This window comes from Tasmannia lanceolata, unplaced genomic scaffold (assembly GCF_043159265.1).
Source record: "Tasmannia lanceolata isolate RefF3 unplaced genomic scaffold, GAP_Taslan_0.1 ptg000016l, whole genome shotgun sequence".
Lineage (NCBI taxonomy): Eukaryota > Viridiplantae > Streptophyta > Magnoliopsida > Canellales > Winteraceae > Tasmannia > Tasmannia lanceolata.
In genome coordinates this window covers 6,474,479-6,495,813 of record NW_027518693.1, presented here as the reverse complement: position 1 = coordinate 6,495,813, position 21,335 = coordinate 6,474,479, and the positions used below count along the sequence as shown (strand labels likewise).

Sequence of the window (21,335 nt, the reverse complement as noted above, 5' to 3'; positions counted from 1 at the left end):
GTACTAATCATCATTGGGATTGCTATTACGGGCTTTCATCAGTTGGAGCCAGAGAAAATAAAGTGTCTCCAGTCTCCAGATATTCACAGTGGAGCTAGACTGTTGGAGATAGAAAAATGGAATTTTTGTCTTTTAAGCTGTACAAGGCTCATGTTATGTAATATTTAGTTTTAAAATCGTTCTTCTGCAGTTATTCTTGCAATTTACTGTAATTACATCGTCAAAGCCCTAAAAGTATAGAGTTGCTAGGTTCAAGGGGCTTCTAAAGTTCTAACAATTCTCCCTAATCCATTTCTTTGACTATACATTAATGACCATTTTTAAATGAAATTTTAAGGGCAGTGCTATTTTCTCCCCCTCTGACTGTACCTCGTCAAAGCCCTAGAAGTATAGAGTTGCTAGGTTCAAGGGGCTTCTAAAGTTCTAACAATTCTCCCTATTCCATTTCTTTGACTATACATTAATGACCCTTTTTAAATGAAATTTTAAGGGCAGTGCTATTTTCTCCCCCTCTGATGGCTACCCTTCCCCCCCCCCCCCCCCCCCCGCTCTAACAATTCTCCCTTTGTCACAGTCACGATCCATTCAAATTCCTTATCAGTCGGGTCGGAGTCGGATTGTTCTTCGGATCTTACTTTCCACATCATGATCACGATCCATTTTAATTCGGACCGTCCATCGGAGTGTCCTATTATGTCCCACTAAGCTAAGTAAACAATTAGTTTTTTTTAAAAGAGATAGAATGGTAGTCCGCTATTAGTGTGTCTCTATGCATTTTCTTCAACTAAATTAAAAATTTATCTATGTTTAATCTATGTGTATAATAATGCTTGTAAACAATAAAACTAATCAAAATTACATACACAAATATAGTGTATAACTATTATCAAAGAATATGATGCATAAAGAACAAAACCCCTCTCCCTTTTCCTTCGTGAAAGTATGAAATGAAACGACTGAAATGAGTGAAATCGCATTCCCATCCGATTCATTAAGTGATAAGAGAGGTTTTGACCAAAATACCCTTCATAGAACGGTTAGCATTAACAAAGTTTGGAGGGTATTTTTGTAAACCATTTCGGATCGTGACTATCCAATGGGGCATCTGTGGCGTGCCCATACACAATCCAAATTTTTTCGGATCCCAAATTTGATGATCTGAAATATGCCCATGGATCCTATTCATATGTTTAGATCCCGTTCATTAACGTTCGGATTCGGACGATCCATCGGACCATCTGGATCCATTGACACCCCTAATAAAAACAAAGGGAAATGCTGAAAAGATAGGGGGCGTTAGGCTCCTTCCTAAAAGACATTTATTGGGCTGGGGGTAGCCATCAAGCGGCGTGGGGGGGGGGGGGGGGGGGAATATCACTCCCCAATTTTAATTGTTTGATTAGGGTGACTTTTGAAGGAATAATTTGATTGATGTGACTTTAGACCAATTGGGGGTCATTTGCAATTAATGGTTGAACGAATAAGTTTGTTAATGACTTTTTTGATGCGCAGTCTTCCTTTGCAATTAATGGTTGAACGGATCCACCTTTGTCACAGTCACGATCCATTCAAATTTCTTATCAGTCGGGTCGGAGTCGGATTGTTCTTCGGATCCTACTTTCCACGTCATGATCACGATCCATTTTAATTCGGACCGTCCATCGGAGTGTCCTATTATGTCCCACTAAGCTAAGTAAACAATTAATTTTTTTAAAAAGAGATAGAATGGCAGTCCACTATTAGTGTGTCTCTATGCATTTTCTTCAACTAAATTAAAAATTTATCTATGTTTAATCTATGTGTATAATAATGCTTGTAAACAATAAAACTAATCAAAATTACATAAACAAATATAGTATATAACTATTATCAAAGAATATGATGCATAAGGAACAAAACCCCTCTCCCTTTTCTTTCGAAAAAGTATGAAATGAAACGACTGAAATTGCATTCCCATCCGATTCATTAAGTGATAAGAGAGGTTTTGACCAAAATACCCTTCATAGAACGGTAAGCATTAACAAAATTTTGAGGGTATTTCTGTAAACCCTTTTTGGATCGTGACTATCCAATGGGCATCTGTGGCGTGCCCATACACAATCCAAAATTTTTCGGATCCAAGATTTGATGATCTGAATATGCCCATGGATCCTATTCATATGTTTAGATCCCGTTCATTAACGTTCGGATTCAGACGATCCATCGGACCGTTTGGATCCATTGACACCCCTAATAAAAACAAAGGGAAATGCTAAAAAGATAGGGGGCGTTAGGCTCCTTCCTAAAAGACATTTATTGGGCCCCGGTTGTGCCTGTGGACATGATTGATCCAAACGAGAAACATATGATCTGTCAAAGGACATTGATAACACCTTAATCGAATGATCTGGGTCATTGTTCAATAAAGACTCGTTTAGGGTTATGCTTATGAAAGCTAAACCATCAATTTTTGTTGTCCTATATCTTATGCATGAGATTGTCGGATTCAAGATGGGACCAATGGATTGTGGGTTGCCTTGTGATGATCTACAAGATCAACCGCCTTGATTTTGCAATCATTCCCCATGTGGGGTCCGAAATATTTCTTGTTAACCATTGATCTTGATAATAATTTTCTGCCTAGTGGATCGACAAAAACAAAATGAGTAATGACGCATGCCTTGCATCAGATACTCTGAGTTGTAGAAGCCTTCGGATATTCTTATTCACTAGTTGCAGTCCCTTGCGATGCATGGGGCGTATCCGTTGAGATGGAGAGAAAGAGAAGTGTCGTTTGGGTTTTGACGCTTGCTTAGGAATATGAAACGTGTTTGATTAAGGCATTAGGAAACGTGCCATGTAATTTGGAAAGATTAACTTTTGGAATTCCTTGCGGTATTATCCTTAAAAAAAGACATTTTTTAAATAAGGGAATGTAAGCGTTTTTAAATTTCGGGGTGCCACATGGGGGTGACACGTGGCGACACCCCGGCTTACCACATTCAGCTTTATAGATATAGATAGATATGACTAGTTGCAATCCTGTGCGATGCATGGGGTGTATCCGTTGAGATAGAGAGAATCATTTGGGTTTTGACTCTTGCTTAGGAATATGAAACGTGTTTGAGACTGGAATGGAGAAAAATAAGATAGGTCGTCTAACCAAATCAGTCAAACATAAATTATCAACAATATAAATAAGGTAGTGAGAAATCGACTCCCAAATATCTTAAATCGACTCCCCATGTGTCTCTCTCCTCTATCTCTCTCTAACACAGAGGAGAGAGAGGAGAGAGAAAGACACATGCGGAGTCCATTTAAGATATTTGGGAGTCGATTTATCACTCCCCTATAAATATTGATAATTGATTGATTAAAGCATTAAGAAACGTGGCATGTAATTTGGAAAGAGTAACTTCTGGAATTCCTTACGGTATTTTAAATAAGAGAATGCAAGCGTTTTTAAATTTCGGGGTGCCACGTGGCGACACCCTAGTTTACCACATTAAGTTTAATAGATATTTGGAAAGAGTAACTTTTGGAACTCCTTGCGGTATTATCCTTAAAAAAGACGTTTTTTTTTAAAATAAGGCAATGCAAGCGTTTTTAAATTTCGGGGTACCACGTGGGGGTGCCATGTGGCGACACCCCAGCTTACCACATTCAGCTTTATAGATATAGATAGATAGATGTTGCCGTGATTTTGACCATTCCTTTAGGCCCTGTGTGGATTGTGAGAAAAACATTTCTGATGGAATTTGTTTTCCTTGAGAAAATATTTTCTCTTCATGATTTAGATGGAAATGATATGACAATTGTTAATTTAAAGGGACATTATCTCAAATGATTCTACAATGCTAATGCTCAACGAAAGAATCGATACTTCATTAAAATAAGGACTTTTTCATCAATCTAATGTAGAATTTACTAAGTCCCTATTTGTTTTCGATTTTTGAACTTAGTCCAAAACTGATTATTGGACTCAAATATACATATACACCCTGTTTGTTTTGGATTTTGAAACCCGGATGTGAGTCCAAAATTGATTATGGACTCAAAATTAAATGTAAATTTGAGTCCAATATCAGTTTTGGACTCACAATCTGTTCTTAAAATCCAAAACAATCAAGGCCTTAATTTTGAGTTTAATAATCAGTTTTAGATTCAGAATTGGTTCTCAAAATCCAAAACAAATAGGGCCCAAGGACACAAGAGGATACACCCCTAATATTGCAAACTTAAGTTTTAAACTATGATGTTTAACTTACAATAGTAGTAATTCCCTAAATCATCTCTTGATCTTCAATAAGATTAAATGATGGAAATCATCATTTAATCTCCCTATCTCTATCTAATTTTTATGTTGGCACTGTATGTTGATTCCACCGTGAACTAAGTTGGCTAATAGAACAATATGCGATATTGATTCATTTATTTGGATTTACCTGATAGAACATGAATTGTCAGGAATTCCTTTATTTTGACCGTAATTTGAGATTTTTTATTGACATCATCTCATCATATTTAGAAGAATCTGTAGTAAGATTCTCAACTCATCTCGTACATTCATTGTTGGAGCTGTTTATAAGATGCTCTTGTCTTTGATTTCCTGTAGTCATTTGCAGATGATAAGTTAGACTCATGGGTACGATTGGATTATGCCAATTTGCTAGGCTTATGCCAATTTGCTAGGCTTATGCCTTTGATCTGTGGTTCTCATTCGATATAGTGCCTTCAATCCTACATACTTGATTGGATCATTTTGGTGCTTGATTTTTGGTAGATCTGAAAGTCACCGTCAAATTATTGCATAATTCTGAGTCCATATGTACTGTCAAAATTTCCATTTCTCACTGTAGACACCCCATTTTGTTTTGTTTTAATCAACAAATAAATTAGTGTGTTAAATCCATGTGAGAACCCCCTCTATCATTGATTTATATGTTTTAGGTCATTAATATCTTGATCTGACTTTACGGATCATCAATCGGGACAAAATAAGCTAGGGTCACTTCATAGCCCGGACCCTGATTCCATTCCGAGACCCGATTTCCGTAAATCGTTAGATCAATGGCAGATCATGACCTGGGTCTAACCATCCAAAACCACCTAACCTCTCCTCTCATCCTAACCATTCAAACCTCACCTAACCTCACCTAACCTCTCCTCCCATCATAACCATCCAAACCTCACCTAACCTCACCTAACCTCACCTAACATCACCTAACCTCACCTAACCTTACCTAACCTCACCTAACCTCACCTAACCTCCTATCCCATTCTCTTATAAATACCCTCTCATCTCACCAAAGAGAAGAAGGAAAAAAAAAGAAAAGAGGAGAGAACCCCTCTCTTAGAAAATTCAAGCCCTCTCTCTAGACCAAATCCCTCTTCTCCATAAGTTTGCATGGAATATCGTCTACAAAAAGGTATGTCTTTTGGAATTTTATTTTCTTTTCTATATTTGTAGGATTGAGTGTTGTTTTGCGTATATTTTGGTTGATGTCATGTTTAATTTTGTACTAGTTTGGCCTTGGTCATGTTCTCACTTATGCTAAATATGATTAATGTGTTAGGGTCATTAGAACCTATTTGCAATGGGATGTTGAAATCATTGGCTTGTTAGGGAATTTAGATTTCTTTTGGGAAAACAATTCATTAAAAATTTTGAACATTTACAAGAAAGAAAACTTGAATTTTACATGAATTATCAAAACCCATTTAATTTGGCTTACAAAACCTCCATCTTTCAATTGATAACAACAGCCCCCACTCCAATTTGATAACAACAGCCCCCACTCAATCTCAAGAACCCAATATCCATACCCCACCTTGCCAAGTAGATAAAAACAACCCCTTTTTCAAACATCCCATTCGAATCTAATCTCAGGCCCATTCAAGCCATTTTTCATATTCACCGTCTTTTAATCACTAAAAAAATAAGAACTATCAAAAGAAAACATGGGGGTGCCAATATCATTCCCGTCATAGTGCTAGCTGTTAGACTTTAAACAGATTTTTCGACCTCTAAACAACAGAATCGTGGGAAATGGTTAACTACAAAGTCGTAGATATTTTCGTGCCGTTTCCAACGAGTATTCGTGCTAGATCAGACAGCGAGCGGTTAAAAAGTTAAGTCCAAAATGGTTGCGGCACACCTTTAGGCATTTCCAGTTTAATGTTGCTGTCCTTTTGTTTGCAACACAAATTCGAACCTCTAAATCACAGATTTACAAACAATGGAGAACTACAAAGTTGTAGCCCTATAAAAGATCTTTCCAACGCATGCTTGTACGTTGAATTTGGCCAAGCGGTTAAAGAGTTACGACAGTTTTAGTGGGCTGCATTTGTCAGATCTTTTAATGGTCAATGGTTTGTCGAATTTGTGCAATTGTCAAAACTTGGTTGTGTTAACGTCATTTTCCAAACCAAAATCGAAAGACATTAATCTAAAGTACATCCAACCTAAAATTAACAAAACTAAAATTCACCCATTTAAAATCCACTGATAAAAATCCGTTAAAAGACATTAACCAAAAGACCACTAAAAATTTCAAATGAAACTAAAACCTTCTAAATAAACAACTTTAAAAGCTACCAAACACACTAAATACCTTCAGATAATAAAAGCTTCAAGAAAACTCTAAAAGTTTCCACAAACCCAAAAGAATTCGAGATTCCCAAGAGCCGGTGGATTCAAAATTCCTTTAGGAACCCTTAGAGCCCAATTTAGGAACACTGGTGTCGTGTCGTGTCGTGTCCTAAGTTTTAGGGAGTCTTAGGTTTTAGGGAGTCCTAGAGTTAGGAGTCCAGCCTCATCACGGACGCTTGCTATGTATAGCAACCGTGCCATAGGTCTAGTTACACTAGTCACCCAATCTTTCCCTAGGACAAGCCTAGTAAACTAGGATGTAGGCAAACCTGCATTAGTCTAAGGGACCATTTGCATTTAGATGAGAATCATATAGCATCTTAGATGAAATCCTAAGATAATAAAATCCTCAACTTGAATTAAATAACTTCTCCTAAAACTGTTGAAACAGTCAATCCCGTCTAGGTCGGTGTCCTAGTTGAGTTAGGCATAAGTAGCTTAGCTTAGGTGCACCGAACTACGTCGACTCTGATCCCAGTGAGGCTTGGGTACGTAGGCAGCTTGGATGTCTGATGGCATACCACCCGCGAGTCGGCACCACAAACAAATTGTGGTGTTTTGTATATTAATTTTCTTGTAAATGCTTAATCAAATCACTTAGGACTTTCCATGAAATTAGAATTTTAGGAGAACTTTCACATAGATTGAATCCAGACAAATTAATAAATCAAGATACACATTTAGGATTCACATTGAAATTAGATCATAGGATGCATGTCACTTAGTTCGCACATTAACATAGAGTTGAATGAGCCATTTAAAATAAATTTAAAAGAGTTAGCTTTTGGAATCGAAGACCGATTATCGGGCAAGAATGGTGCATGTGGTGGATAACTCCCCATACCTTCCATTCTCGTAACCAGGTAGCGAGTCTAGATTTCTGGTTAATTACGGGTCCTAGATCCCACATCTAGGTGGCGACTCTGTCAGTCTCTTTCGTGTGGAATTCGGATTGCCTTAGTGATCCCAAGTTCACAGGAAAGATTAATTCAAATCAATAATAAAATGCACACGCCAATCGAGTGGATACGAGAGACCAAGAGAGAGAGAGCGCGCGGCGGCTCGCGCCCCACGCCCCTCTCGCGGGATCAGGGTACCACAGTCTGGCGACTCTGCTGGGGATCACCTAACTTCATCACAATTCCAAAGGATAACTTATTTGAATCTATTTTAACTGGCTCATGAAAACTCTATCTCTTGTATACTTGTCAGATTAGTTTGTCTTGTTTTATTTTCTCATCACATTTTACTTGAACTTAATCTAACAAAACCTGAAGGCATCATAGATTGCGCAAACATATTGCACACACTTACATCACTTGCATCTAAACCCTTGCATCTCACGTGCACACACGTCCTATTTTAGGAACCCGGAGTGTTATCTAGCATGGTTGACTGGGATTTCATCACCTGGTGCCTCTGTGCTAGAGAAACATTCCACCCTTAGCCTAGTACCTTTATGGTACGTAAACGGATCTCTTGTTCACGTACTGATACGCCGGACACTGGTACAGTATATCGAACAGGGATTCGCGCTAAGGGAACTCTTGGCCTTACCCCTAGATTAACCCACACATGCATGTAGTATACGAACACATGTGCATCACGTGTGTGAGCCTAGTTTAGGATATCCTACCTATTTGTGTCTAGATTAGGCCGTAGACCATCTTCCAATGGCTACGATCGGTCCTAGGTACACAAACAAAGTCATGAGTCGAGATCCTCTCTCCACTCCGATAGATTAGGATTAGGGTTGATGCCTTCAGGTAACACTGTTAAAATGTGTGAAGATTAAAAACTTTCCCTTTGGGGTTAGGATATAAATCCCATCATTTCCAAAGATCTCATAGGATTAGTCATTCATGATCTATCCGTTGAAAGCAATCTTATGCTATCTCATCTAATCTCTTGATCGTGCGTCTTTGATTCTTCTATCATACAATTCAATCGTATCTTCATGCCATCCCCTAACTGGCAGATGCAGAATCTCACAATCTTTCGATTATGCGTTCTCATGATCTGATCATGCCTGGTCCAGATAATCCAATCTTGCTTGTACCCCTGGTCTGTTCCTCCTCTAGGGGCTACCTTTTTCAAGATTATTTTGCTAAGTCCTTCAGAGTTCACTCTCAGAATCCTTGAGCTAGGGGCATTTCCCTATGCGAATCAGTCATCATTGTCCAAAATTGAAAGTATCAGCCATGATGATGTTCAGAACGAACCAGCCTTCGCCGAGCCTTCAACGCCAAACAGTTGCAGCAGTTAAAGTTTTAGTCACTTACTATTTTATGTTGAGTCAGTCATCATGGTCAGTATAATTGTTGAGTCCGGTCTTACAGTTAAAGGTCAATGCCTAGTCCAGGCAAGTTATCTTCTGTTTCCCTTTCTTATTTAGAGTTGTGAATCCTGAGCATGTTCAGGATAGGTCGTCTGATGTAATAGCTTTTCTTTAAATAAAATTTCGGTCAGTTCCAAAAAGTTCACTTGTGTCTGTTCTTAAGTGTGCTTCTGATCTTAAAATAAGACTCCCTCTTCAAATGAGGACAAAATTGACGAAACTCCACTTGAGTCACAGCAATTACTTGAACGAGAGGAGGAGCGCCAATCCCAACCTTTCAAAGATGAAATTGAAATGATAAACACTGGCACTGAAACTTTGATTCAGTGAATGCCGATTGAAAATACATTACCCTCTAAAGAGTGTGAAGAATTGATAAAATTATTTCAAGAATAAGAAGATTGTCTAGAAAAGCTACAACCGATACCAGGGGCAAGACATAGATAGAAGGTTCAAGAAAGAATGAAGTGAATATCATATGCTATGCAAGGGGCATAGAGTGGAAATAACTTTCATATTTCCAATCAATGACCTTGGTTCTCAAATTCATAACATGAAGCCAACAAATTCAAGATAAGAAGTTCAAGAACAAGTATTGAAAAGTGGTCATCAGATATCAAGAGTACGAATCCATAGATGGAGGATGTCAAAGAACAAGTTTCGCTCTATGAAAGTCAAAAGCACGTATTAGAATCTTGAAAGAAGAAGATCCATTATCTCTTACCTGGAAATGCCGTCAAACTCCGCGAAAAAAAAAACAAAAGAGAAAAAAAAAAATAATCAGTACCAGAGGGACTCTAGTAACCTAGATCGATTCCCAATCTGAACATCGAAAGGCCTCCTTTGGCCGATTAAATCCCAAAATCAAAACCCAATGTCAAAAGAATACCGATTTGCAAACCCTTCGAGCCTAAATCAAATTTTCTTGAAAACCCATCAAACTTGGGGCATTCCCCCGAACTACGCGAGACCTGATCCCTATACTGGGGTACGTAGGCAACTCGGTTGAACTGAGTTCGGTCCATTCAAAAAGGAAAAGAAATTCAATCCTTTCAAAAAAAAAAAAGAGAGGGACAAGTTCCAAAAGAAGAGAAGTTAATTGTTCCAGAAAGAAAAGAAAAAAGGAAAAAAATCAATTAACCTTCAAACAATTGATCTTCAAACTAGGGGCATTCGCCTTGACCTACACACGACCTGATTCCTACCTTGGGATATGTAGGCAACCTGTTCACAGGTTCGGTCGAAATCTTTGTTGAACCTTAAGCCATTCTTTGAAAAGCCCTATCCTACCTATAAAGTCCTTCTGGTGTTCAGAACTAATGAGCTAGGTCCCGAGACACAATAAAAAAAATGATGAATAAGAAAACGAACGGAGTTTGAAGATCTGCTAGACTGAAAACCTGAAAGGGCAGTCTAGGCAAAATTTAAGATCATTCCCCTGCTAAGTTGAAAACCCGAAAGGGCGGCTTAGGCAAAAGCTAAGGGGATAGCCTGCTGGATCGAAAACCTAGAATGGTGGTTCAGGCAAAAGTTAAGGCTAGCGCGGTCCGCCAAGTTAAAAACCCCGAAGAGGTGACTTGGTCACGGTAAGAGAATCAGTATAAGAAGGCAACAGCCGGTATCAAGACTGAAGATCAACTGAAGTTCAAGCAAATTCAAGTGATATCCTCAAAACTGGGGGCATTGAAGCTAAGCAATCTTAGGGGGCGTAATTAAATCCTTGAGGCATTACTGTTTTAAGGAAGAAGTCCAGTGTTTACCAATTGAAAAACTATTCCTCGAAAGGATAGACTTACCAAACAAAATATTAACTAAGTCAGAAGCATCACTGTGTTTGTCAGTATAGTCAGTCAATCTTTGTTATTCTAAGTTCACTCCTTCAGGGCTGCTCAATCCTTTGAGTAGTGCCTTTCATCTAAGTTTTCTCTTTAGAAAGAGTCAATCGTCGTTCCTATGTCCAAATGATGTAACTGTCTTGGTGAAGGAGGCCCGGCCTAGGCAGCTCCCTGCAATTATACCTGAAAGGGTTCGAGAATCTAGTCAAACAGCTACATTTCAAAGAAGATCAACTCAGAAGAGTTCAGAAGTAGAAACATCAGAAAGCCCAGCTTCCGTAAAAAGATCATACCCCAGGAAGGCACCTTAAGCTTGGAAGAGCCCCAGATGCAATGGTGGTTGAGCCAATTTCTCAGAAAGATGAACCATTAAAATTCAGAATTTCCTTCCGGTTAGTTAAATACTATCCTGGTCAAGAAATGTTCATCTAAGCACCTGTCAAAAAACAGATCCCGCTTTTCCATGTTAGAGAGCCGTTGTTCTAAATTACCAATTTCAAGTATCTTGTTCAAGGTTTCAGTTATCAAAATCCCCAGAAGACAAGACCAACAGTCTCATTGAGAAAAATCTTGTTGAAGTTTCATAAAAGTGTTCCTAATCCATTCTTGTTACTAATGGTTCTTCGTTCATAAGGTTGGTCGTCTCATCATTCGTCAAAGTCTTGGTTTCCAATATCTTTACTGGGCACGATCTATAATGTCCCCGATTTCATTGAGTTCAAAAAAAAAAAAAAAAAAAAAAAAATCCAAAATTCATCAAATCCAATCCCCGATTCAAACAAATCCAATCTTACGTCAAATTCAAGTTCATGAAAAATCTCATGTCCTCTTTGAGCCCTTTTGTGAAAGGTGCCTCATTTCTCGAGTCCATTTGTGAATGGTCTCGTCTTCTCCTTGAACCCGTTTGTGAACAGGTTTCTCATTCTCTGAGTCCATTTGTGAATGCTCTAATGTCCTCTTTGAGCCCGTTTGTGAACGGTGCCTCTGTTCTCGAGGCCATTTGTGAATGGTCTCATCTTCTCCTTGAGCCCGTTTGCGGACGGTACCTCATTTTCCAAAAATAAAAAAATTTATCAAATCCAAATCCTTAATTAAAAAAAAAAAAAAAAAAATCCAATCCTACGTCAAATTCAAGTTCATAAAAAATCTCTAAATTCTTCGAGCCCGTTTGTGAACGGGGCCTCATTTCTCAAGTCCATTTGTGAATGGTCTCGTCTTCTCCTTGAACCCGTTTGTGAACAGGTTTCTCATTCTCTGAGTCCATTTGTGAATGCTCTAATGTCCTCTTTGAGCCCGTTTGTGAACGGTGCCTCTGTTCTCGAGGCCATTTGTGAATGGTCTCATCTTCTCCTTGAGCCCGTTTGCGGACGGTACCTCATTTTCCAAAAATAAAAAAATTTATCAAATCCAAATCCTTAATTAAAAAATAAAAATAAAAATCCATTCATACGTCAAATTCAAGTTCATAAAAAAATCCCTAAATTCTTCGAGCCCGTTTGTGAACGGTGCCTCATTTCTCGAGTCCATTTGTGAATGGTCTCGTCTTCTCTTCGAACCCGTTTGTGAACAGGTGTCTCATTCTCTGAGTCCATTTGTGAATGGTCTCATCTTCTCCTTGAGCCCGTTTGTGAACGGTGCCTCATTTTCTGAGTCCATTTGTGAATGGTCTCGTGTCCTCTTTGAGCCCGTTTGTGAACGGTGCCTCATTTCTCGAGTCCATTTGTGAATGGTCTTGTCTTCTCCTTGAGCCCGTTTGTGAACGGTGCCTCATTTCTCGAATCCATTTGTGAATGGTCTTGTCTTCTCCTTGAGCCCGTTTGTGAACGGTGCCTCATTTCTCGAATCCATTTGTGAATGGTCTCGTCTTCTCCTTGAGCCCGTTTGTGAACGGTGCCTCATTTCTCGAGTCCATTTGTGAATGGTCTCGTCTTCTCCTTGAGCCTGTTTGTGAATGGTGCCTCATTTCTCGAGTCCATTTGTGAATGGTCTTGTCTTATCCTTGAGCCCGTTTGTGAATGGTGCCTCTTTTCTCGAATCCATTTGTGAATGGTATCGTCCTCCTTGAGCCCGTTTGTGAACGGTGCCTCATTTCTCGAGTCCATTTGTGAATGGTCTTGTCTTCTCCTTGAGCCCGTTTGTGAACGGTGCCTCTTTTCTCGAATCCATTTGTGAATGGTATCTTCCTCCTTGAGCCCGTTTGTGAACGGTGCCTCATTTCTCGAGTCCATTTGTGAATGGTCTTGTCTTCTCCTTGAGCCCGTTTGTGAACGGTGCCTCTTTTCTCGAGTCCATTTGTGAATGGTTTTCTATCCTCCTTGAGGCCGTTTGTGAACGGTGCCTCATTATCCAAGTCCATTTGGGAATGCTTCTTATCCTCGTTGAACCCGCTTGTGAGCGGCGTCTCATCTCCTTCTAAAAACTGTTTGAGAGCGATCTTTGTCCTTTCCCTTCAGAATCCATTCGAAAATGATATCTCATTCTCTAATTGCCCGTTTGTGAACGGCGCCGCATCGAGTTTTTATTATTATTCAAGTTCTAGGGTTTCATCTAAGGTTTTGCATTATGTTAAGGTGCGTTGTATCTAGAGAGTCCTTTGTCGATTAAAACTACGCAAAATGGTTCTGTCATTTTTAACTTTGGTATTCAATGACTACGTCATCTCTACCAAAGAGGGGCATCTGTAGACACCCCATTTTGTTTTGTTTTAATCAACAAATAAATTAGTGTGTTAAATCCATGTGAGAACCCCCTCTATCATTGATTTATATGTTTTAGGTCATTAATATCTTGATCTGACTTTACGGATCATCAATCGGGACAAAATAAGCTAGGGTCACTTCATAGCCCGGACCCTGATTCCATTCCGAGACCCGATTTCCGTAAATCGTTAGATCAATGGCAGATCATGACCTGGGTCTAACCATCCAAAACCACCTAACCTCTCCTCTCATCCTAACCATTCAAACCTCACCTAACCTCACCTAACCTCTCCTCCCATCATAACCATCCAAACCTCACCTAACCTCACCTAACCTCACCTAACATCACCTAACCTCACCTAACCTTACCTAACCTCACCTAACCTCACCTAACCTCCTATCCCATTCTCTTATAAATACCCTCTCATCTCACCAAAGAGAAGAAGGAAAAAAAAAGAAAAGAGGAGAGAACCCCTCTCTTAGAAAATTCAAGCCCTCTCTCTAGACCAAATCCCTCTTCTCCATAAGTTTGCATGGAATATCGTCTACAAAAAGGTATGTCTTTTGGAATTTTATTTTCTTTTCTATATTTGTAGGATTGAGTGTTGTTTTGCGTATATTTTGGTTGATGTCATGTTTAATTTTGTACTAGTTTGGCCTTGGTCATGTTCTCACTTATGCTAAATATGATTAATGTGTTAGGGTCATTAGAACCTATTTGCAATGGGATGTTGAAATCATTGGCTTGTTAGGGAATTTAGATTTCTTTTGGGAAAACAATTCATTAAAAATTTTGAACATTTACAAGAAAGAAAACTTGAATTTTACATGAATTATCAAAACCCATTTAATTTGGCTTACAAAACCTCCATCTTTCAATTGATAACAACAGCCCCCACTCCAATTTGATAACAACAGCCCCCACTCAATCTCAAGAACCCAATATCCATACCCCACCTTGCCAAGTAGATAAAAACAACCCCTTTTTCAAACATCCCATTCGAATCTAATCTCAGGCCCATTCAAGCCATTTTTCATATTCACCGTCTTTTAATCACTAAAAAAATAAGAACTATCAAAAGAAAACATGGGGGTGCCAATATCATTCCCGTCATAGTGCTAGCTGTTAGACTTTAAACAGATTTTTCGACCTCTAAACAACAGAATCGTGGGAAATGGTTAACTACAAAGTCGTAGATATTTTCGTGCCGTTTCCAACGAGTATTCGTGCTAGATCAGACAGCGAGCGGTTAAAAAGTTAAGTCCAAAATGGTTGCGGCACACCTTTAGGCATTTCCAGTTTAATGTTGCTGTCCTTTTGTTTGCAACACAAATTCGAACCTCTAAATCACAGATTTACAAACAATGGAGAACTACAAAGTTGTAGCCCTATAAAAGATCTTTCCAACGCATGCTTGTACGTTGAATTTGGCCAAGCGGTTAAAGAGTTACGACAGTTTTAGTGGGCTGCATTTGTCAGATCTTTTAATGGTCAATGGTTTGTCGAATTTGTGCAATTGTCAAAACTTGGTTGTGTTAACGTCATTTTCCAAACCAAAATCGAAAGACATTAATCTAAAGTACATCCAACCTAAAATTAACAAAACTAAAATTCACCCATTTAAAATCCACTGATAAAAATCCGTTAAAAGACATTAACCAAAAGACCACTAAAAATTTCAAATGAAACTAAAACCTTCTAAATAAACAACTTTAAAAGCTACCAAACACACTAAATACCTTCAGATAATAAAAGCTTCAAGAAAACTCTAAAAGTTTCCACAAACCCAAAAGAATTCGAGATTCCCAAGAGCCGGTGGATTCAAAATTCCTTTAGGAACCCTTAGAGCCCAATTTAGGAACACTGGTGTCGTGTCGTGTCGTGTCCTAAGTTTTAGGGAGTCTTAGGTTTTAGGGAGTCCTAGAGTTAGGAGTCCAGCCTCATCACGGACGCTTGCTATGTATAGCAACCGTGCCATAGGTCTAGTTACACTAGTCACCCAATCTTTCCCTAGGACAAGCCTAGTAAACTAGGATGTAGGCAAACCTGCATTAGTCTAAGGGACCATTTGCATTTAGATGAGAATCATATAGCATCTTAGATGAAATCCTAAGATAATAAAATCCTCAACTTGAATTAAATAACTTCTCCTAAAACTGTTGAAACAGTCAATCCCGTCTAGGTCGGTGTCCTAGTTGAGTTAGGCATAAGTAGCTTAGCTTAGGTGCACCGAACTACGTCGACTCTGATCCCAGTGAGGCTTGGGTACGTAGGCAGCTTGGATGTCTGATGGCATACCACCCGCGAGTCGGCACCACAAACAAATTGTGGTGTTTTGTATATTAATTTTCTTGTAAATGCTTAATCAAATCACTTAGGACTTTCCATGAAATTAGAATTTTAGGAGAACTTTCACATAGATTGAATCCAGACAAATTAATAAATCAAGATACACATTTAGGATTCACATTGAAATTAGATCATAGGATGCATGTCACTTAGTTCGCACATTAACATAGAGTTGAATGAGCCATTTAAAATAAATTTAAAAGAGTTAGCTTTTGGAATCGAAGACCGATTATCGGGCAAGAATGGTGCATGTGGTGGATAACTCCCCATACCTTCCATTCTCGTAACCAGGTAGCGAGTCTAGATTTCTGGTTAATTACGGGTCCTAGATCCCACATCTAGGTGGCGACTCTGTCAGTCTCTTTCGTGTGGAATTCGGATTGCCTTAGTGATCCCAAGTTCACAGGAAAGATTAATTCAAATCAATAATAAAATGCACACGCCAATCGAGTGGATACGAGAGACCAAGAGAGAGAGAGCGCGCGGCGGCTCGCGCCCCACGCCCCTCTCGCGGGATCAGGGTACCACACTCACGCATTTGTAAGAAATTGGAGCAAATCTAATTTGATCGGTTGGATCTAATGGTCAATCAAATTGTTTGGGGTGACATCTTATGATATAGCTTAAATGGCGAGCCCATCTATGTATGGAAGATCATTGGTGTCAAAGATTCAATGCACAAATAGAAGGTCGAAAGATAGTTCGGGTGCAAGTCTCCCAATTTAAACTAAATGTGTTCTTAGGGGATGTGAATTTTGTCAGATCTCCTCATAAATCCATTTTTTCTTTGATGCCAGGATATGCCCTCCTGTTGGTGGCTTGTTGCTTATGCACACCAACACCCTAGAGATATCTTTTATGTTTCTACTATGGCTAAGTGTGGACCCCGATCCGAGAGAGAGGTGGGGGACGAGCCCCCAGCGGCCTCTTGGATCATCCACGTGAATGGAGAGCTCTACCAAGGAACTCTCAAAACAGATGCCACCCTCATAGCATAGCACGAGTGGCGATATAAAGAGATACCTCTCGATTCGGGAACAAGTCCGGATTCGAAACGTATCTAAACAAACTCAGAGTCGCCATCCACGGTATACGGCCATGGATCCTTTAAACAAAAATATGCTCTGTATACCATGGATAACCAGAAATATATATGGGTTCGTGCCTGATTACGAATGGAGAAGGTCTGAGAGCACCCCCGATTCGTCCGAGTGCAAGCACTTGGTCTCTTATGCCATTTATTATTAACCTCAAAGAATTTCGGGTGAAAATCATATGAAATAGGAACAATTCTCAGGAATCGTCTACCTAAGCATGCATTTCCTGAGGATAAAGAAATAAGCATACACAAAATGAAATGAAAAATGTGTGTCACCTAAGCAAAGCTAGGTTATAAGTGACATACCTAATAGGGGTCTAAGTTCTGGTGGACATACACATGCAAGCTACAGCTAAAGGTATAGGTCTGCACAAGAAAGTAAGAAAACACAACAAAATATACAATATAACGACACAACAAATCCTAAGACTCTAAACGATTTAGCCCGAGTCCTTGGATGGTCTGATGTTCATCCAAAGAAGCCTACGTATCCCCGCCTCCACGAGAATCAAGGCAACGTAGTTCTTCGCACCTATTCTAAGCTATGATGCCTAAGACACCTAGACCTCTATCCTAGACTCGATCTAAAAGACCAGACTAGTTATTAAAGCTTCATGAACGATTATTTAGGTTTCAGTGAATTGTAGATTTTAGGACACCCTATATGCCCTAGCTAAATGCAGGTTAGCCCTAAGCTAATGCAGGTGGTTCCTACAACCTATGTGTAACTAAGCTGTGTGTCCTAAGGAAAATAATGGGATCATTAACGCATCCTAGACCTAGTCATCAGTCGGCGATGTGAATCGCCAACTGACCGGACGGAGGCGCTCCTATAACTCTAGGACAAACCCCTAACTCTAAAACAAACACAAACAAGCACACAACAAATCAAAGACAAACTCCTAACTCTAAAACTCTCTACCTAGGACAAACTCCTAACTCTAGAGGAAGATCTTTTGAAAACAAGGTTTTAAATGTTGCTTATTCAAAAAGATTTAAAATGCTATTTACAAAAGTTTGGCTGGACTTGGGATATGTATCTCAAGCTGCACTACGTACCTCGTGGAAGAGGATCAAGCCAACGTAGTTCGAAATCGAACTCTCCTAATTGTTATCACTAAAAGCAAACACTCCAAATGATTTAATGGCTTTTTAAAGTTTTTCAAATGTTTTTGATATTTTAAATTTCTAATGTTTTTGAGTTTTAAAATATTCAAAGTTTTTGGATTTTAAAATGTTTTTTGAAGTTTTTTTTTTTAAAGAGTTTTTACCCTTTTGGTCAAAGACCTAAGGGAAAATATAAAGCAAAAACCCTAGGGCCAAACCCTAGAGCCAACAGGGGAAACCCCTAAACCAGGTAAACTAACCGTCAAGGACAACAAAAATTATCTAAGATCCCAAAAGGCAAAGCTCTAATGAGACTGGGCTAGTCTCCAAAGAAGAAGAAATGACAACATAACTAAAGAGAAACTCCTTACTAACAGTACTAAAGAATGAGCCAAAGACTCCAATAACACCAAATTAAAGAACAGACGAGTCAAAGACTCTCTAAAAGAGAAAGAAATATGAGTCAAAGACTCCACTAATACCAACTAAAGAATAGATGAGTTAAAGACTCTCTAAAAGAAACGGAAATACGAGTCAAAGACTCCGCTAACACCAACTAAAGATAAATGAGTCAAAGACTCTCTAGAAAGCCACCGAAAAAGGTAAATGAGTCAAAGACTCTCCTATAACACCACCTAAAAAAAAATTAATGAGTCAAAGACTCTCTAATCAGGACTGACTCCTATGCGAATAGACTATCGAATAAGGAGAAGCTCATAAGTAAAAAGGAATAAGAGACCTTGTGCATATTTGGCAAAGATAAAACACCCAGCAGGGCCGAACAGCTACCTAGCCCTATGATGCAACAAATGTGCAACCAGATACCCATATAGGATAGGGGTATGAAGCCAAGCCGAATAGGGTGTTCTCCCAAAAACCAAACAACACACAAAGAGGAGATCTAACAAGAGAATGAGACCGGGCGGGTCTCCTAAACACACAACCTTGTGCATATTTGGCAAAGGTAAAACACCCAGCAGGGCCGGACAGCTACCTAGCCCTAGGATGCAACAAATGTGCAACCAGATACCCATATAGGATAGGGGTATGAAGCCAAGCCGAGTAGGGTGTTCTCCCAAAAACCAAACAACACACAAAGAGGAGATCTAACAAGAGAATGAGACCGGGCGGGTCTCCCAAACACACACAAAGATGGGCTCCAAGTAATCTTATCATTGACCTTGCAAAGGGGGAAGCAAGGCTAAGACAATTAATTGAGAGGATTCTACAAATAAGACCAAGCAGGCCTTCTAAAGGCTAATTACTTAAAATGCCCAGAAAGATGACTCCCTAATAACATTAATAAAGATCAAATGAGTCAAAGACTCCCCTGATAACATCATCACTCAAACGAATGATTCAAAGGCTTTCTAAATGAGGCAAGGCATGCCTCCTATGAGGTACACCTTTCATCAAAATCAAAGCAAACTCCTTTAAGCTAAAAAAAGAGGCATGCCTCCAAAAGAGGATCGCCTAAAGAGACAAAGTATGTCTTCTAGTATAGGTTCTAGTATCTAAAGAAATCTAATCAAAAATTCAAAAGACTGTACTAGTCTAATCAAAGAGAGAGGAAAAAGATAATCGCAAACCCATTCTATTTTTATAAAAATGAAACAAGTGTTAAGCAAAGAAGAATTTTCAATTAAAAAAAATACACAACCTATAGCAATCATAAAATGATAAACAGCATAAATTAGTCCAGACCAGCCGCTGGATAGCCTAATAAAGCAAAAAAAAAAAAACAATATCAAATACTTCTATGCCCAACCACAAACACCACCCCAATATGGGGATGAAATCAGATGATGCTAAAGTAATCATCTGATATCATAATACACATGATAATATTTCTACAAACCGCCTTGAAATCAGACAGTACTCATGTCAAGAACATCGAATAGAGTAGTCATCTGATTTCCTTCTTCCTTAAAACAATTTATTTAAATAAAAAGGAATGAGTATAATAAACTTTGAGATAATCTTACCTGAATACCATTTATTACCATCTTCAAACCCTAACTCAAAACTTAGTACTAGAGAAGAATATTAAAATTCTTAACAGATTATATAAATGCATCAAATGATATTTCCAATTTATATAAAAAAAAATTTATTTAATATAGGTAAGCAATGAAGTGCAACTAAATCTAAGATATGATGGTCGATATTGTCAAAGTGAAATGAGGCTACCAATATCAAAGTGGAGATAGCTATTACTATTAAAGTGTGAGAGGGTTGTAAATATTAAAATGAAGTGAGTAATACACATATCAAAGTGAAAGAATATTCTAAATGCCAATGTGAAGTGAGGACTGCACATAAGAGTGTTCCAAGTGCCAAAGTGATCACCAAAGATTATTACAATTTCTTAATAGATTCATGAGCTTAACAAAGTAATGTTATACCATTATATAAACTAAACAGCATGCTTACTAATCTCTTATAACTATTTCACATCTATATTCACACACACACACTCACATATACACATAGACCTTCATACATACATAATAGGGAGCATAACCATAGGCTGATTTGTGCCAAAAACAAAGAATCTAACCATGGGCTGAATGTGGGCCAAATTTATACAAAACATATGACAGAAACCATGAATTGAATAGTGCCAAAGCTTGGACTAAAAAAAAAAAAAACTAAGATGTGGATTAAACTAGTACAAGAATAGAGTTGAAATGTAAGCAGAAAATTGTGCAGAAAATGAACTACACTTGTGCCAAAAACAGGGCAGAATTACAGATAGAATTGTGCTAAAAACTGAGGCGAAAATGTGGACATAATTATGCTAAAATAAAGGGCAGCAACAACGTGGTGAGAAGGCTGCAATATGGATGAATCTGCGTGCGACACTGGACGGCAACATAGACTAGTACTGTGCTAAAACAAAGGCAGAAATAGGGCTGGATCTGTATTAAACAGGGGGCTTGAACTGTAATTAAAATGGCGCTGAATTGCTTAAAAATGAGCCTAAAACATGGAGCATATTCATGGACTTAAATATACTAAAACAGGGAGCATATTTAAAAGATAACTCATTTCTTTCTAACCACACCAAAACAATCCCTGTACTATAGTCCAAAACTTTCATAAACAGATATATATATATATATATATATATATATATATATATATATATATATATATATATATATATATATATATATATATATATATATATAAAACTTAAGAAACCTCTCAGTCAAGAAATAGCCTTAATAAATTTGTTAGACCATTCTATTTATCTAGCTTTCCAAAAATGAC

The 21,335-nt window shown here is 38.4% G+C and overlaps 2 long non-coding RNA genes across 3 annotated transcripts; both read left to right on the top strand.

The window, feature by feature from the left end:
* The first annotated feature begins 4,986 nt into the window (after positions 1–4,986).
* On the top strand, positions 4,987–9,109 carry LOC143849057 (uncharacterized). 2 transcript variants are annotated; one of them, XR_013235531.1, is made up of 2 exons: positions 4,987–5,408; positions 8,670–9,109. It is a non-coding gene; the product is annotated as an uncharacterized LOC143849057 (long non-coding RNA). The 2 variants fall into 2 exon arrangements; XR_013235530.1 differs by having other exon boundaries at positions 8,610–9,109.
* A 4,212-nt stretch (positions 9,110–13,321) lies between these two features.
* LOC143848200 (uncharacterized) lies at positions 13,322–21,105 on the top strand. Its single transcript, XR_013235341.1, has 2 exons — positions 13,322–14,058; positions 20,801–21,105. It is a non-coding gene; the product is annotated as an uncharacterized LOC143848200 (long non-coding RNA).
* Positions 21,106–21,335: the final 230 nt, after the last annotated feature.